The following is a 20,055-nucleotide window of genomic DNA, read 5'->3' on the forward strand; positions in this document are numbered from 1 at the left end:
ACTCACCTGACGAGAATGTGCCGATTTAGATGCTAAGTATCAGTTTAGGGCTTGAACACGCATGAGGTTCCTATGTAACATGAGGAGATACATAATTGTATCTAATTAGACTTTGATTTACTAAGATAGCAGGATACTACACTCCGAGGCACGAAAACACTTCAATTCAAGTGTTAGGGATGGTACGGGTTGTATCTAAGGAGTGTAGGGCCTAGATAAGGTGTTTACTCTTCAAGTGTAAACCCTTAAGGGAGTTTACGGTCCAAAGACCATATCCCCCATGAGTTTACGGCCGTAAACTCATGGGTGTGGTGGTTTGAGTGATCCAAGGTCTCATCTTGCACATAGGAAGGATCTAGGGTTGATTCGAGGGCTTAGGAAGTGACCGGGACATGAAATAGCCTAGGAATTAGGGTTTACGGTCCTTGGACCACCCTTGGGGAGTTTACGGTCGTAAACTCACGGGTTTACGGCCGTAAACCCACCTTTGTCCATGTTTGTCCATTTTCCATGTGTTTTGGTGGTTTGTAGGCCATTCATGCAAGTTCTAGACTCAAATACAAGCCATGCAAGGTGTTTGGAGCATTAAAACACCCTTGGAAGGTGTTTACGGTTTTGGGAGATGTTCCCAAACCGTAAACTCAAGTTTATGCTCATTTGGACATGTTTTAGGGTTCTAAGATCATCCAAGCAAGTTTCAAGGCCATTAGACATGCATTGGAAAGGTTAAGGAGCATCAAAACCCCATGAAAAGGTGTTTACGGTTTTTGAATATTCAAGAACCGTAAACTCATGTTCATGGCCAAAAATTCATGATCTTGTGGTTCTAACTCCATGCATGTAAGGATCTAAACATTAGAAGAGGTTTGGAAGGGTTTTGGGGCTTCAAAAACCCCCCCATTGAAGGGGTTTACGGTTTTGGGAGGGTCCCCCAAACCGTAAACACGAGTTTTTGATGCATTTGAGAGTTTAAGACATGGATTTGCATGCATGTTAGGATAAACAACTAGTTAGGAAGGATTACTTACCAAATTGGAGCTTGAAAGTGAAGATTTCTTGAGAGGATTCGATTTCTAGAGAGAGAGTAGAGAGAGAAAGTTCAAGTGTGGGAAAAGCTCAAATGGTGGTCACTCCACCCTTTTATGTGTCTAGAGTTAGTGACCCGGTAGGAATACACCCAATACGGGCATTAAACGGAGCTTAATATTTTACCCGGGTAAACGACCATTACCCGTATTAGTCGTAGTCTAGAAATTTTCAAAAGATTATTTAGAGTGTTTTCACTCAAATAAATATTTCGTTTCAACACATAGGAATTTATAATAATAATTCTAAATGAATTATTTAATTTGAAAGTTAACGGAAAAACCCAAAATAAAATAAATTTTATTAACGGCATGGGTTATGTTAACGGAATAACTTTCGGGTTGTCACAATATCCCTTTATGGAAATCCTGATCGTTATGATATATGACATTTCAGTTCAGCATGGTGATGACACGATTTGGGGCAGGGGGATCAGGATCCGGATCTGGATCCAGTGCAGGATCAGGCGATACTACCGATGTGGTTGATGAGAGGCTGCGCGAGCTTATTGTATCCGAGGTTACCAGGGGTATCCTTGGCGCTACCCCATTCATTTTTGGGACGGTCAAGGAGGACATTATAGAGATCATGGAGGAGAGACTCGGATCATTCAGAGTTGAGATTGCTGTGGGCCAGATTGGGGCCTGAACTCCCTCGTTCCGGGAGTTCAAGGCGTGTGGGGCGCCAGAGTTTTTCGGGGCCAGGGACCCCATTGTTAGTCGATGCTGGGTGGCGGATATTGAGAATACCCAACGCACGAGTTCTTACCCGGATGCGGCAAAGGTGAGATTTTCTTCTTGTATGCTGAGAGACAGGGCCCGGGATTGGTGGGGCGAGGTTACGAGTCAGTTGGGAGCAGCTGGTGTGGCTGAAATGACCTAGACCGAGTTTGTTCGACGATTCGACTTGGATTTTGCACCAGCCATTGAGGTGCAACGGCTTGTGAGGGAGTTTCATGACCTTTCAGCAGACCACCGAGACTGTGGCGGAGATCACCGCCAAGTTTCGGGAGCAAGCTTTGTTGATCCTGTAGTATGCTACCGACGACGAGATGTGAAGGACGAGGTATCATTCCATGCTAAGGGATGATATTCGGGAGTTTGTGAGATTTACAGGGTGCAAAACCCTAAATGAGATGGTAGAGAAGGCCCGGGAATGGGAGATGGAGTTGGACTTCCGGACCAAGCGGAAGCCGGAGCAGACGCAGGCAGTGGGGGGGTAAGGCTAAGAAGCCTAAGACCTCAGTCACTTCTAGCAGGGGTCAGCAGGGTCAGGGCCGGTGTGCCAAGTGCAGTAGGGTGCACGGTGGATCTTGTCGTATCACAGGCACGTGATGCTATGCATGTGGCCAGCAGAGCCACTTGAGCAGGGACTGCCTCACGAAGGGCTTTATTTGTTTTCACTGCAACCAGACCGGTCATAAGCGGGTCAACTGTCTGAGGTTACGGGGAGGGGGAGGAGCGGTGGCGGTACCTGCACCCGCCATGATGAGGATTACCGATGGCCGTCCTGCCAAGGCGGATGCTCCAGCGATGAAGAGCCGCGCATTTCAGTTGACCACTGAGGAAGCTCAGGCAGCGCCAGAAGATGTGGCTGGTACGTGTTTATTATTCTCTGCTCTTTATTATTCGTATGACTTATGTGTGCATTATACTTGTATGAGGACCTTTTCAGTCGATGGTATGTCGGTACATGTCTTGTTGATTCTGGTGCTACCCGATCATTCGTGTCACTTGTGCTTAGCTAGAGGTTCCAGGATGTGCCGGGAACCTTGGTTTCCCGCTCGAGGTAGAGATTGCAGATGGTCGCACGACGAGTGTCGTGTGAGTGATATTAGTTTGAGCAGCTAGAGTCATTGGCATTGTTGGGATCCGAGAAGTGCTAGCTAGTTTTCAGGAGTCATGTTGATTGGAAGGGTTATTCATGGTGCCCTAGCTCTGTTAGGCACCGTCCATCAGTAGATAGCCAATTGGACGGAAGAGGGTTTGGGGAATCCTTCAATCCTCGTGTGCTGAGCGGATCTAGTTGAATCTAAGTGGGGGAGGATCATTCAATTATCCAGGATGGAAGCGAGTGTGAGACGAGGATGCGTTTCATATCCCCATTGGGGGAGGAAACATGGCCTTAGGGGCCGACTGAATGTAGGATATCGAGTGATGGGAGTTCGGGAAACTCCCCAACATTGGAATTGCGTCTTCTAGACGCCCTATAGCCAGATTTGGAGGGGGAAACAGGTAGAGTTCCATTCAGTATTTGATTTCAGCTGGAAGGATAGACCGCATGGGCGCTCAACGCTGAGATGCGTTCAGATTCGTTCAAATGGCTTCGACCAGTTCGCAAAGTCATAAGGAATCCACAACTTAGGTGGAATAAGAGTTGGAGATGATGATTCGGTCGGATATCTGTGGGGCAAGCCCGGATGGTTATGGGAATTCAGAATGGAATTGGTAGAAACTGTTGAGGGAAGGGTTGGTACCTCGAGTTGCAGGATCTTGTGGATGAGCGGCATGTGACGCAGCGAGGGGGCTATGGCTCGGTGGTCCTGATATTTGATCTTTTGGGAACCTGGTGGTTGGACCAGATGCAAGACTGGTAATCCCGAGGTAGTGGCGGAGTATCGACTCGTTTCGGAGAGGACTCCGAATCAGGTTTCGCACAGGTTCAGTACAGGATTTTGATTCTGTGAGATAGGATACGGGAGCGTAAGGATGCCAAGGGCATCACATGCAGTATACCAGGAAAGGAGGGGTCAAAGGAGGTCGGGTTGGAACTGTGAGATGATGTTCTTATACCATTCATCCTTGCGTTGGGTTCAGTGGCGACGGGTTGTCAGCTTATCATGATCAGAAGGATCAAGGATGGAAGGGGTCGAGAGAGGAGGTATCATCGGGGTAGTTATTGTCAGAAGAGGTGTCCTTCGGCGGTCAGGTGGGATTGTGGAGCGTGTGTTTCTGGCTCAGCAATCGGGAAGGTAACCGGTGTTTCAGATAGTTGGTAGGCGAGTTGGGGCCAGGAGGGTCCCGGCTGTTCTTCAGGAAAGAATCCATGAGGCCCTAGTATAAGCGTAATCTGACGATCCGGCCTTTATGGGTCTCAGGTTTTATTCGGAAGGTTTTAAGGCTTGGGGTGTAGCTTGGAGTGTAGGGCTTCATGCCACCTTTTCGTAGATATAAAGTTCGTCGGAAACGGACTTAGAACGAAGAAGTTATAGTACTTCGAAGTTGTTGGCAGAATTGGTCCCTTAATGGAAAAGTTTGCTTTTCAGCCCATGCATACAAGGTGACAGCCAGGAGAGTACGCCCAGCGTAAGCTGGGGTACGCCCAGCGTAGAGGGGTTAAGTGATCGCGGGTGCCTTAGGCGTACGACCATCGTACAGGAAGTACGCCCAACGTACGTCCAGATTCCAGAAACCCTAATTTTAGGGCATGCCACTATATAAAGAACATAATGGCTCAAACCCTAGCCTCCTTATCCGTCCCCCAACTTCAGAAAAACCCTAGAACGCCTCATCCCTTCATTCTTGTGAGGCTTGACCTTGGGAAGCTCATTTTGGTGGTGTAAACTTGGAATAGCAAAAGGAGAAGTTGGCAAAGAAGAACTTGGGGAGTTGGAGCTCATAGATCTGGAATACCATCAGCATTTGGAACACTTTTGAGGTATAAAGTTCATAACTTTACTTAAGAATGTTTAGATCTAGTGTAGTGTAGTTTTGGAGTTATTTTGGTCCCAAGAATGGACCTTTATGATGAAATCTCGTTTGTGAGCTTAGGGTTGCCACCCTCAGAGCTAAAAGGGTTCCATAAGCAGTAAAGTCTTCATCTTGAGTATCTTAATGGGTTTATGTATGAGATATAGGCATCTTTATGGAAGTACATTATCTTTTTTGGAGTTTGAACTTGTTGGGGCAAGTTAAGTCACCAAGTCAGTGACTTTATGGATTAAGACATGGAAAAGGACCTGGATCTGTGTTTGTAGCTTCTAAATCCGCGTATTAAGCACTTTATGGAAAAAGGACTTAACATGAAAGTACGCTGAGCGTACGTGCAGGTACGCCCAACATAAGCATCCTTTGGCCTTTACGCTTAGCGTACATTGGAGTACGCCCAACGTACTTATCAGGTTTGGGCTTTGTGCATTTTGGGCCTCGGTTTGGGCCATGTAGTGGACTTCGGGTCCTTGGGCCTTAATGGGCCATCAGGAGTCAGATAATATAGGCCAAGGAAATAGTTGGGCTTAAAGTAAGGCCCAATAGAGGGATTGGGCCCAATTTAGCAAATTGGGCCATTAGTGGGCCACTAGTGGGCTTGGGAATCTTACATAGTGTTGGGCCTTAGTTTTGGGCCTTAGATATGGACCAAGTTGGTCTAGGGGTTGAATGGTCATTTCACCCCCGGAAGGGTTATTGTATTGGACTAAGAATTATGGTATGGGACCCAGTTGCTAATTGGGTATAATGATCGGTATTGATGGTTCAGGAAGTGGGCGGGTCAGCAGCTAAGGATTTCTTCAGGAAGCTTCTGCATTCGAGGTGAGTCTTGTCACCATACCAATGGGTCTAAGGCACCAAGGCCGGCCCATTTTATGATAGTTAGTATATTTGTTGTGTAGAGGTGTGTGACTTGAATATGTGATAATATGCGGTAGAGATAGCCTTTATGGCTAATGGAAGAGGTAGCCTTTAAGGCTAACGGTAGAGATAGCCTTCGGGGCTAACGGTAGAGATAGCCTTTGGGGCTGACGGTAGAGATAGCCATTGTTGCTAATGGTAGAGATAGCTTGATAGCTAATTGATATATGATATGTGGTAGAGGCAGCTTTTGTAGCTAATTGATTTGTATTATGTGGTAGAGGTAGCTTCTATAGCTAATTGATATGTGGTATGTGGTAGAGATAGCTTTTACGGCTAATATGATATGTGTTATGTGGATTATGTATGGGGTATGCTCTGTGGGACTCACTAAGCTTCGTGCTTACAGGTTTGTTATTGGTTTCAGGTACTTCAGACCCCAAGGGCAAGGGTAAGGCGTGATGGTGCGGCGTGCACTCTCTTATTGACATTTATGGGAGACTCTGATGTTTGGAATAAAAGTTGTATTTGACTTATGTTTTGAAAACAATTAAACTGGATTTCTTAATGTATGGAAAAATGTTTACTTATTCTAAAATGAAAAATTTACTCCGAAAATTGGGTCGTTACACTATGCTTTTATGATTTTAAATGCTTTCAGGGGGAGAGTACAAGCCAAACACAAATGATTTTGTGCATTTATACCAAAGGATTTCAACACATTTAAAACTGATGCAATTGATACAATCTTAAAGTTTCCATATGTCTATAAAATATTTAGATATTTTATCCCTTTTGTAACGTGCTGAGCATAAGGGACATTTTCAATCTACAGTTGAAATTGCATAGTTTTCAGATCAATACAAAAACCAAGTACACATCATACATGCAAACTATAATAGGTATAGTTTGGGTTTTCAATAATCAGTTTTACAAATTCAAAGATTTACATAAGAAAACATATGAACTATGACAAATTTAGTTTATGATATACATTACTACAAGAGTACAACATTTAATAATTATTTAAGTATAATTATTACCTTATACAGTATACACACGGGTTTAAATACAGTAGAACAATACAGAACTACACGTAAACTAGTTAATACAGGATTGTGAGACAACACTTCAATTGTACCTTTCGGGGTACAGGTTAAATCCTATCATAGTATAACCAGAGTCTCCTGGAGGGAGAGCGTGAGATTTGTGAATAGATCTATTTGAGACTGACAATCCCACACCTGAACTGCTAGCTACAGTTAGGCAGGCATGCCTGGGGTGACAAATGTCATTTATCCGACACTTGAAGAACGTCGTAAAGGTCACTAGGTCATATCAAGCATGGTTATATGACTCACAATAGTATAAACTAACCTTACAGTTTACGGGATTTCATTCTTCTTTAGTTTTATTTTATTAATAAAACTAGTTCATAATACAACTGGAGGATTCTAGGGATTTCAATTCATAGTTTTATTTTAAGTAATGAAACTACTATACATACTGGTGGTAACCAGGGTTTTCAAACAGAACTTATACATTACTGGTGGTAACCAGGTTTTTTTTTCATACAAAATGGTTTTCATTCAAAACAACGTTATACAATACAACTGGTGGTAACCAGACATATAAACTACTACATTATACACTACTACAGAACACATTGATAAACATATATGTTAGAAAATATTGGATTTTCTTGGGAAGCATACCAACATTTTACAGATTCAATGACAGGATTTTCATTCAAAACATGCTTATGAACTCACCATCTTTATGCTGATACTCTTTTCAAAACCGTTTGTATTCTCAAGGAATCAGTAGACAAGTACCTCGACATACTTTTGAGGAGACAGAGTATATAGAGTCTCGTCTTTATTTTTGCTACTTTTGATGTATATAAGTATGGATCAAACAGATGTAAATACCTCTTTATATGTATTCAATGTAATGGTTGTGTTTACCTTGATTATTATGATGCAATTGTTGTGATACTACGTATGACGTCATCCACCCCCGAACGTTTTCGTCGTTCCGGTTTGGGGGTGTGACAGAGCTTACATGATTGGTTGCATTCAAGTGCAAGTAAATCAAGACTGGACCTTCTTCAAAGAATAAATATCATTATTGATGTCACATCTGCACTTGATTATCTTCACAATCACTGCCTACCAACCATTGTTCACTGTGATTTGAAGCCTAGCAACATTCTACTTGATGATGATATGGTGGCTCATGTTGGAGACTTTGGTTTAGTTAGATTTCTTGGAAAAAACACAAACCAAAACAGCACACGTGGCGTTGAAGGAACAATTGGGTATGCACCTCCAGGTAATGTTCATGTATTCTTGTATGCTTATATTGATTTATACTGTTACCATTTTCTAAAGTGATTAATGCTAAGTTCCAGAGTATGGTGTTGGGATTGAGATGACAATTAGTGGGGATGTCTACAGTTTTGGAATACTATTGTTGGAGGTGATGACAGGGAAGAGGCCAACAGACAACATCTTTAACGAAAGCCTTACCCTTCATAAGTTTGCACAAATGGCTTTGCCGGACCATGTAACCGATGTTCTTGACGATGCCCTTCTAAATTTTCTTCAAAAGGAGGCTATTGCTACACAATGTACGGAAGAAAAGGCAAAGAAAATAGAGGAATGTTTGGCTTTGACTGTCAAAATTGGAGTATCTTGCTCTGTGGATTCTCCGGTGCAAAGGATGAATATCGAAAATGTTGTTCATGAGTTGCAACATATTTTGGATACGCTTCAAAATATTTGAGGTGCCATGTTTGTCAACGTTTTGTGTGTTAATTGTAAAGGGATGTATTTGAGTATGTGACGAACCTTGTATTTTGTTGGAATAAAATGTGAAATAAATGATATTAAGGTATTATTTTTGAAAATATGGTGGTCTTTTAAGGAAAAGTTGAAGTTTTGAGGTACATTTGAAAATATGGAACACAGTGGGGAAAAGTTGCTAATCTTGAAAGTTTGATATATATATATATATATATATATATATATATATATATATATATATATATATATATATATATAAGAACGGTTTTTTATGAGGAATTATGAACTGGGGGTAAATTATAGGACCGTGCAGTGTGGGTTAAGGAAGTGGACACGATCGTGTATAAGGTTTTCGTGATTATCTTCTCTTTTGACTTAATTGGTAGCACTAAAATTGATTTATGATAAGATCATGTGAAATGCACATCATTATGGGCATTGGGTGGAAAATGTATAATGCCCCTTATCTGATTATCTTATATTTGACTTGGTTGATATAATTGAGTTGAATGTAAAATTTTCAACCAATAAAATGATATGGTTTAGATCAGTTGGTGATCAGGCTAATAATAACTTGAAGGAAAGGACTCAAAGGAGTGATGAAACCGGAACTTGATAAGTTTCCGGATATTAAGGGGTGCACTTGGTGCATCTGCACAGGGCCCATAATTTTATGGGGCCTAAATATTTCTAATCCTTTAATACTAGTTAGCCCAACCAAGAGAAAATAGATTGGGAAAAATTCGGAAGTGCCGACACAATCAAGGATCGGGAAAAAAAGAGGCAATCAATCGTTGATCGATCTTCTATCCCTCCTCTATTCTCTCGGTATTAGCAGAAATCAAGGAATCCGTTTTGTATCCTTTGTCCTGCAATGCAACGGTCTCAAAATACAACCCCAATGAGTCCAATAATTAGGGTTCTTCATTCTCTGATTTCTTCATTCTTGTTTTCGTTCTCCATTCTCTGATTTCTCTCCTATCTGATTCTCTATTTTTCTCACAATCTCACTTCTACTTAGCACTAGCAGTTATTAAAATCAGAATTCAACCCCCAGGGCAAGGCCGCAAGGAGTCCGATAATTAGAATTTGTGTTTAGAATCTGCACCAGGTGGCTTCAAAAGTCAAAATCAAAATTATGAACTGGTCTATTCAAGAATCAATTCAGAATCAAAAAAGGTTCTTTAAAATCATATAAGTTTTTTAGAATATCTCACATAAACTTGAGTTCTTGACAGTTGAAAACTTTGGTTTTGATTCTCTTGACAGGCCTTCACTTGGGAACAGTAGAACAGTGAATAGTGATAACTCTTTGGTTTTTCACTTTTTCAGAAATCTGGAAATCAATCTGAAGGTTTACCACTTAATCCTCTTTATGATTTTCTCTATTGGGATATCTCTAGAAAAGTCCCAATACTTTTGGCAAATTTTTAATAAAGTCCTAAATTTTATTTTTTGAATAAAAAAATCCTGACTTTTTCACCTTTTGAATAAAAAAGCACAAGAAACCGACTAATTTATTCACTTTAGCCCTTTTTGACCTGTTCAGCAGGTTATGGGACTAAATTGTTAATTTTTCAAAAATAATGGGACTTTTTTGCAGATTTCCTCAAAATTTTTATATACTGTATAAACACATTTTTTACATATCTATATTTATTTTTACGTATTTGTGTATTTTTTATGTTTTTATATGTATATATTTACGTATTTTTATCTATTTTAAATGTATAAATGTATTTTTTTTACTTATTTATATGTATTTTTAACCATTTTACATATTTTTTATGTATTTTTATGTGTTATTTTTTATGTATTATGTACTTATATGTAATTCTAAGCATTTTTACGTATTTATGTATTTTTAAAGCTTTTTATATAGATGTTTATATATTTTAAATGTATAAACGTATTTTTTACGTATTTATATCTATTTTTAAGTATTTTACATATTTTTTATGTATTACATATTTATGTATTTTTAAGTGTTTTATATAGATGTTTTTGTATATTTATGTATTTTAAATGTATAGACGTATTGTTTTACGTATTTATATGTATTTTTTAAGTATTGTACATATTTTTTGTGTGTTTTTATGTGTTTTTTATATATTATGTAATTATATGTATTTTTGCGTAATTATGTATTTTTTTTAGTTTTCTTGTATAGATGTTTATGTATTTTTATGTAAATTAAATGTTTAATTGTATTATTTTTACGTGATTAAACATTTAATATACATAAAAATACATAAACATCTATATAAAAAAACTAAGAAATTACATAAATACGCAAAAAAATATATAAATACATAATACATAAAAAAACACATAAAAACACACAAAAATATGTAAATACTTAAAAATATATATATAAATACGTTTATACATTTAAAATACATAAATATACAAAAACATCTATATAAAAAACTTTAAAAAATATACAAAAATACGTAATGCATAAAAATATGTAAAATACTTAAAAATAGATATAAATACGTAAAAAATACGTTTATACACTTAAAATACATAAACATCTATATAAAAAGCTTTAAAAATACATAAATACGTAAAAATGTATAAAAATACATATAAATACATAATACATAAAAAATAACACATAAAAATACATAAAAGAAATATGTAAAATGGTTAAAAATACATATAAATAAGTAAAAAAAAATACGTTTATACATTTAAAATACATAAAAATATGTAAATATATGCATATAAAAACATAAAAAATACACAATTACGTAAAAATAGATAGAGATATGTAAAAAATAGGTTTATACATTATATAAAATTTTTGACGAAATCTGTAAAAAAGTCCCATTATTTTAAAAAAATTAACAATTTGGTCCCATGACCTGCTGAACAGGTCAAAAATGACTAAAGTGAATAAATTAGCCGGTTTCTTGGGCTTTTTTATTCAAAAGATGAAAAAGTCAGAACTTTTTTATTCAAAAAATAAAATGTAGGACTTTATTAAAAATTTGCCCAAAATATTGGGACTTTTCTGAAGATATCCATTCTCTATTCTATTTTGACAATGGTTTTTAGTTTTTACGTCTTTGGTTTTAGTAATTTTTTTCATATTTGTTTATATTTTTACAGATGCTGTGTATTTGATTTGTTGAGAACCGAACACTAAGAACTGAGAAGGAAATCAAGGAATTTACAGATCTGTAATATCACAAACGAAGAAGACATCTAAAAATCAGGTGTTTCCTTTCCTTTTTTACACTTTACTACTTTAAAGTTTAGACTTTAGTATGACTCCTCGAATAAGAAAATATGAATCTGGATATGAAAAATGTAAAAAGAAACAAAAAATTGAAGAATCTACTAAAGCTCAATAAGGATCTATAGATAAGTTTATAATAAAACAAACAAAAGAAAAGCAAACTATTAATATTGATGCTAATGTTGATAATGTTACTGTTAATGGAACTAATAGTGATGATGTTAATCTTAATGATGCTAATATAGATGAAATTAATGTTGATGATAATAATTTTGATGAAACTAATGTTAATGATAATAATTTTGATGATGCTAATAACTTTTATACATTTGATATTTTCGATCCAACAAATTGGGAAACTCTAGATTCTAGTATGATAAACATTTTAGCATTAGAAGGTCCTAAAAGAGATTTATCTATTCAAAAATATCCTAAAGATAAATATCAAAGAAGATTTTCTGCTTTATATTATACTAGAGTTTTACCAAATGGGGAAAAATGTGATAGAGATTGGCTTGTTTATTCTAAACAACTTGATAAAATATTTTGTTTTTGTTATAAAATATTTAGAAAAGGGTGTGGAAAAAATCAATTAGCAAATGAGGGTTTTGGGGATTGGATACATCTTAGCACTAGAATTAAAGAGCATGAAACAAGTATAGAAGATGCGAAAAATATAACTATTTGGTATGATTTGCGTTTAAGATTACAAAAAAATAAAACTATTGATAAAGAGACTCAAAAACAAATAGAAAAAGAAAAAAATCGTTGGAGAAAAGTTTTATTGAGAATTGTTGCTGTTGTGAAATTTCTTGCAAAATATAATCTAGCTTTTCGTGGTACTAATGAGAAATTGTATGAAAATAACAATGAAAATTTCTTAGGCTTAATTGAAATGTTGGATGAGTTTGATGTGGTTCTCCATGACCATGTTCAACGTATAACAAATGATGGCATCCATAATCATTATCTTGGGCATAGTATACAAAATGAATTAATAGTTTTGCTTTCTCATGAAATAAAATATATGATTATTAAAGAAATAAAAAAAACAAAATATTTTTCTATAATACTTGATTGTACACCTGACATAAGTCACCAATAGCAAATGACCTTGATATTAAGATATGTAGATGTATCACCGGGTTCTGTTTGCATCAAAGAATCCTTTTTAGGGTTTTTGGATGTAAATGATACAACCGGCCAAGGACTTTTTGATGTTTTACAAAATGAAATGAATTTGCTTGATCTTGGCATTAATAATGTGTGTGGTCAAGGTTATGAAAATGGGTCAAATATGAAAGGAAAACATCAAGGGGTGCAAAAAAAACTTTTGGATATAAATTCAAGAGCTTTTTACACTTCTTGTGGTTGTCATAGTTTGAATTTAACTTTGTGTGATATGGCTAATACTTGTGGTAAAGCTAAAGGTTTTTTTTGGAACCATACAACGTATTTATACAATCTTTGCAAATTCGACTAAAAGATGACAAGTTTTAAAAGATAATGTGAAATGATTAACTCCTAAATCTTTGTCATCCACTCGTTGGAAGAGTCGTGTTGATAGTGTAAAAGCAATAAGATTTCAAATTTTAGATATTAAAAAAGCTTTACTTCAAGTTGCTAAAAATGATAATGATCCAAAAATAAAAAGTGAAGCTAAATCCTTAGCAAAAAATGAACTTGGTAACTTTGAGTTTATAATGGCTCTAGTAACTTGGTATGAAATGTTAAATACTATTAATTTAGTTAGCAAACAATTGCAATCAAAATATATGGTTATTGATGTTGCTATGGAAAAAATAAAGGGGCTTATTTCTTTTTCTTTTTTAAAGAATATAGAGAAGTTGGTTTTTTAAATGCTTTACAAATTGCTAAAGAAATTGCCTTGGAAATGAACATTAAACCAATGTTTCCTCAAAAACGTGAAGTTAAAGTAAAAAGAACATTTTGATGAGACTTCAAATGATACGTCTTCTAGTGTTTCAAAATCCCCACAAGAGTCTTTTAGGGTAAAATATTTCTTATACATTGTTGATCAAACAATTTCTTCTCTAACTACAAGGTTTGAACAATATCAACAATATGATAATATTTTTGGGTTTTTATTTAATTCTGAAAAATTACATTCATTAGATGATATGAGCTTAAAGTCATGTTGTAAGACTCTTGAAACTTCACTTAAACAAGATGAACAATCAGATATCGATGGAAATGATTTATATGTTGAATTAAAATTACTTCTACATCTTTTACCTAAAGAAAAAATGACATCAATAGATATTCTAAATTTTTTAAACGTGTTGATTGTTTTCCTAATACATCTATTGCATATAGAATTTTATTAACTATTCTTGTTACTGTTGCATCTGCAGAAAGAAGTTTTTCCAAATTGAAGATATTGAAGTCTTATTTACGATCTACAATGACACAAGAACGGCTTGATTGGCTTTGATTACAATTGAGAGGAATTTTTTGGATAAAATTATTTATAAAGAAGTAATTGAAAATTTTGTTTCAGCCAATACTAGGAGGATGACACTTTTTACGTAGAGACAAGTGTTTTTTTTTTTTTTGTATTATTATGAATGAATTTTAAGTTATGTTGCAATAGAATATAAAAAATTAAAATTGTTTTGCAGATCTTTTTAGATTTTTCAAGTTTTAAGGCCTATTTTTACTATTCTGTACAGGGCCTCCAAAATCTCCCCGCCGGCCTGTGTTTGGGTCACATGTACATATAATAGTCATGAAGGCCATACTTATGGTTGGTCAACAAATATAACTATATTTGTCTTATTTATTATACAAAAGAGACCCTCAAGTTTTAAACTTCAATGACTTAGAGATTCCTAAGATAGAATCTTTTTAATAAGGGAAGAATTGAAACACTCATGAATGAACTTGGGTTAGACGTTTTCATGTGTTGTTATTTTAAAAATATTATTAAAATGGTTAATTTGATATTAAATATTTCAAGCGTTTAATTAATATCTAATTAATAAAAAGGATCTATTTGACATTCAAACTACTTATAGGTAAAAATTCGCATAATGGAAGCTTAAATGGGATTAAACTTAATAATTTCAGTTTAATCTGAAATAATATAAGTTGAAGGGGTGGTTTTACAAACATCACAAGTACCAACAAATTAATAGAAAACGAGAAAAGCCTGAATAGGGAGCTGATTATAACAAAAACTCTAAATATTAGGGACCGGATTTGCCATGTTCGGAACTTTTTCATCTGTTACCATCACCCTCAACGCAGCGCAACAGGGGAGTCGTTTTGCTCGAATTAGACTTGCAACATATTCCGGATTCCGGATGTTTTCAAAAGCCATTTGATTCCTAAACTTAATGACATCTCTATTTGACCGTTTAAAGCTACCCTTACCCCCATTTGAGCCCCAGTCCCGGTAGAAATAGAGAGAGTTGTATTTCCGGCAAGGCAATGCTTCTCCGGCGAGTCATGAGTAAAAGGGAGATTTTCATTTTTTTTTTAGTAAATACGACCGTTTTCTTCAAAAGTATCACCATTTCATCCCTAGGTCATATAGTCGTAGTTTTTTTTTTTTGGAACGGCAAATACAAATATATACTAAACTACTTCTAAATTATTCCACCTGTGTCTACCGTTTTAAACCCTCGACCTAGAGAGGGCAACACTGGATATAATCGTAGTTAGTAATCAACTCGTGAAATATGTCAATAAATTTCCCTTCATTTCTCGTGAAATAGAGTGATTGGAAAAAATATTAACCATTCTAGTGTCATTCTAGTGTGCTTTTACAAATATTTACCAAAATAGTATTTCTTTTTATTTTTCTTTATTTTTCAGTTTTTCTTAATATTTTTTATTTTAAATATCCATTTTTTTTTTCTCTTTTATTTCACCTTTTTACTTTTTGTTAAATAACAATTTTTATTTCAAGTTTTTTTTTTTACCTTTTTTACGGTTTTTTTAACTAACAGTTTTCTTTATCATTTTTATTTCTGTTTTTTTTTTCTTTTTAATTTTAAATATCCATTATTATTTATAGTATATAAAAAAATTTTAAAAAAAAGCTAAATTCACTTTCGTAAGTATAATTAAGTGGCCCAATTGAGTAATGCTTTTGTTTTGTAATATTATATAATATGAATTTGAAGACGTTTGTTATTTTAGTTTTCATATAATTAAACAATGAAATATATTTTCGTAGAAAATCGATAAGCGTAGAGAAGATGTAGAAAGTTTATATAATTCAATCAGACATAATATTTTTCCTTTAAAATCAAATGAATTTGTTTTTATGTAGTTTGCATTAAACAACCAAAAACCGACATTTAATATAAACTAGGGAAGATTCCCACTTTGCGGGATTGGATACGTCAAAGAAAAAACACAGGGAGATCACTCTAAAAAACAAAGTCAGCCAAACCATCTTTTGAGTTCCATATCTATACAACCATAAATAATTGCTCTGTAATACCTATGCATACATTTAACCAATTCATCCAAAAATGAGACGGGGGCAGAGTAATCTATGTATATATGTAATGAATTGATGACGGAGTTTGAAGGCAAAAGACCTTGCAATGCAATTGGCAATAATCACTAAACCCTCGATTCCTCTCATAAACATTTAATATCAATTGACAATAAAATTAACATGAAAACAAATTATTATTCATATTGCAGGTGGTGGTGGTGGTGGAGTTGAAGTAGAAGCAGCCTTGTGCATTATCATTGCCTTTGCCACACAGATTACCCTTTTATGATCCAGTCACTGTCACTTTCCTACAACAAACATGTCATTTATGGGCTATTTCTGTTTAACTTAATCTAGTGAGTATGACTTAAAAAGGTTAAGTTGAGAAGTTGAGAATTAATTTATTTGTATTAAAAATATCTGGGAAATTGAAAATATTAAGAAGCTCAGTCATACTCATCTTCGTCAGCAAAATTCAGATAATGTTAATATCAAGAAAGAAAAAAAAAAAACTCTTCTTTCCAATAAAAATATATTAAAAAAAAACTCATACCAAAGCAAAACCCTTGATTAAGCTTACCAGCGACCGAGGAGATTCAGGGATAAAAAAGAGACCAGGTATCAAAATCAGGCATGGCAAAATTTCTGCAAAACATATATATAAGCATATTTAACCTAATAGAAAATATGTGGAAGGAACTAAATTGGGTATATCGGTCAAGAGGAAGGAAGCGGTGGATACCGATACTAATGTCATTGTTATTGGCTAACCTGGCGGTGGAACCAGGGAGAGAACACGTTGTTATTGTCACCCTAACACGTAGCAATTGTGAACAGCGTCTGTAACCAAAAGGAAACCCAACAAAGAAATAGAAAAAAAAATCCAGTCAATCATACAGAAGTACTGTTGTCTAAGGGGGTTTGAAATTAATCTATATATAATTACCTGTTTAAGGAAAAGGGGAGGCCTAATTATTTTTTTTCATGACTCTAATATTACACATATAATGTTTTTAAGGTAAAAAAAAAAAAAAAAAAAAAAAAAAAAAAAAAAAACTCAACATTGTTCGTTAAAAAAACACCACAATTAAAAAATAGAATACATGACATATTCTATTATCTTGTATCTTTTGTTTATTTATTGTTTTATTCCATTCGTCCAAATAAACCATTAAAAATAATTTTTATTTGTTTTGTATAATTCAATGTTATGGATTCTTTTTTTTTGGTAAAACACTAAATTATGCAACTAGTTACTATATTTTATTTTACTAATTTTATATCAAATTAAGTTTGTAATCAATTTCTACAATCATATTGAATTCGCTACCAATTTATTAGTTTTTTTACAATATTGATTGCATATTTACAAAATAAAATATTATTATATACAACATCCTTACATGAAAAAAAAAAAAATAGGCTTCCTCTTTTCCTTGAACCGGTAAGTTATATTAAATGTCTGTTTTTGATTGTTTAATGCAAACTACATAAAAACAAATTAATTTGATTTTAAAGGAAAAAAACATTATGGCAATCTCATTTAATTTTAAAGGAAAAAAACATTATGTCCGATTGAATTATATAAACTTAATTTGATTTTAAAGGAAAAAAACATTATGGCAATCTCATTTAATTTTAAAGGAAAAAAATTTATGTCCGATTGAATTATATAAACTTTCTACACGTTCTCTACGCTTATTGATTTTTTACAGAAAGGTAGTTATCTTATTATTCTAAACCCAAAGAGGGGTTATAACACTAGCCCTTTCTAAAACAAGTTTTGGAATTTTATGAGGAAAATAGTTCTTGCATTAATGTGGAAAGGTAGTTAACATTTAATGTGGAAATGTAGTTATATTAATATTCTAAACCCAAAGAGGGGTTAGAACACTAGCGTTTTCTAAAAAAAGTCTTGGAATTTTATGAGAAAAATAGTTCTTGCATTAATTTTAAACCCAGGGAGGGGTTAGACTACTTGTTGTCTTATTTCCAAAACAAGATTTGGAATCTAACGTGGAAAAATAGTTCTCTTATTATTTAAATTTAGACCCAAGGAGGGGTTACAATACATGTTACGTTCCATTTTCTATGGCAACTTGTAACATTTTGTAGAAATTATCTCATGAGAATGCCATTGTGTTGGAAGCTACTACTATTGGTTAAATAAAATTTGTAAAAGGGGATACAAGGCGTAATAAAGTTTGACAAAAAAATTGATTCATACAGAGAAATCATTTTCTTTGGATTTTGTAAAGATCTAGACCAAAAAAAGGTTAGAAAACCACCTTAAACATCATTTGATATTGATTCAACCAATTATTCAAAAAATGTTTTGTTGGAACGTAACTTATACATTGATGTATTTATAAAAAATATATCGGACAACTAAAACACTTAGAGATTTAAAATTTTTAAATAATATATTCTAAGCCAATGCTCTCAATCGGTGTTTCAGTCTATAAAATTCTTACCGTTGTCATATTTCATAATGACTTACCTATACAGTAGTATAAATCTAGAGCAGCGTGGAAGAAGTTTCATTTTAGAATACATAAAGGTATGTACAGTTTGGTAACGTTTTTTTTTTGTAGTAATCGAAAAGTTAGTAGAATTGAGCATAACGGTGGAATGAACAAAATCTGATCGATATTGTGGAAACATGTTGATTAGGGTTGCATGTATTGAGCAGTATAAATAGTTGTACATTTTACTCAAGAGCACTATACTATACAATATAGGAAGTAATAAACAGTATAAAAGTAAACATTATCTAACACACCTCATTAGTTGGAACATGAAGTTCCTGAATATTCAAACTATTAATGAAATCTAAAAATAACTGTGTAGGTAGACCATTTGTATATATGTCGACATATTGGTACGCTGAAGGAACATATAACACACAAACATGAGCTATAACAACATGCTCCATAATAAAATATAAATCTATTTCCACATGTTTGTTTATTTGGTGGTGAACATGGTTTAAACCTAAGTACATGGCACTAACATTATCACATAAGACAATGGTAGCACTTGAAAGAGGACAGAACAACTCTAAAAGGGGATTTCGCAGCCAAGCTGCTTCAACAACCACATTGGCTACCCCGTTACTCGACTTAGACGCTAAAACGAGAGACAACATGTAATTTAGAGGACTAGGAGAGGAGATTATCGCCAAGGTAAACAAAAAGCCCAGAAGTCGGCCGACATGTGATAGAACAGTTAGCCTAGCTAGCATCAAAGTAAGAAACCAAGCGATTTGTGGCTGTCGGACGAATATGAATATCATACTGAAGAGTACCCTTAAGATACCTAACAATGCATTTGAGAGCAGAGAGATGTGGTACATGAGGATCATACATTAAGAGACAAGGTCACCATCTACTGAAAGGCTACAACAAGGCTACAATATAGGGTGGGATCATGAACCAAGTCACCATCAAAATTGAGCTTTAGTTTAGTGTCATCCAGGGTGCTACATGGATTACATGTAACGTCCCAAAAATACTGAGAAAAATTTTAATTTTTAAATAAGTTAAAGTCATTCATCTATTGTTCCAAAAGACGATTAGAGTCAAAGTATTCTAAAAACATCAAAGTAATTTATGAACATTCAGTGCATAATACAAATTCGGGGGATATAGTGCGATCAAGACGGGTCTTTCCTTTTGAAAACGGAAGTACCTGAAACCATAAACATAAACTGTAAGCACAAAGCTTAGTAAGTTTCCCAAAGTACCACATACCATACATACATAACAGTCAAAACATAACTGGGTCAATGTAACGTCCCAAAAATAAGACCCAAAAATTTCATTTTAAATTAATAAAAACAGTATCACAAAACATCATCATAAATCCCAAGTG

At 34.6% G+C, this 20,055-nt stretch overlaps 1 pseudogene; it reads left to right on the forward strand.

Annotated features, from left to right (window-relative positions):
• LOC145158628 (uncharacterized) overlaps positions 1–8,441 on the forward strand; it is a 34,449-nt pseudogene extending 26,008 nt beyond the window's left edge.
• Positions 8,442–20,055: the final 11,614 nt, after the last annotated feature.

This window comes from Lactuca virosa, chromosome 2, assembly GCF_052849685.1.
Source record: "Lactuca virosa cultivar CGN04683 chromosome 2, Lactuca_virosa_CGN04683_v6, whole genome shotgun sequence".
NCBI classification, from domain to species: Eukaryota; Viridiplantae; Streptophyta; class Magnoliopsida; order Asterales; family Asteraceae; genus Lactuca; species Lactuca virosa.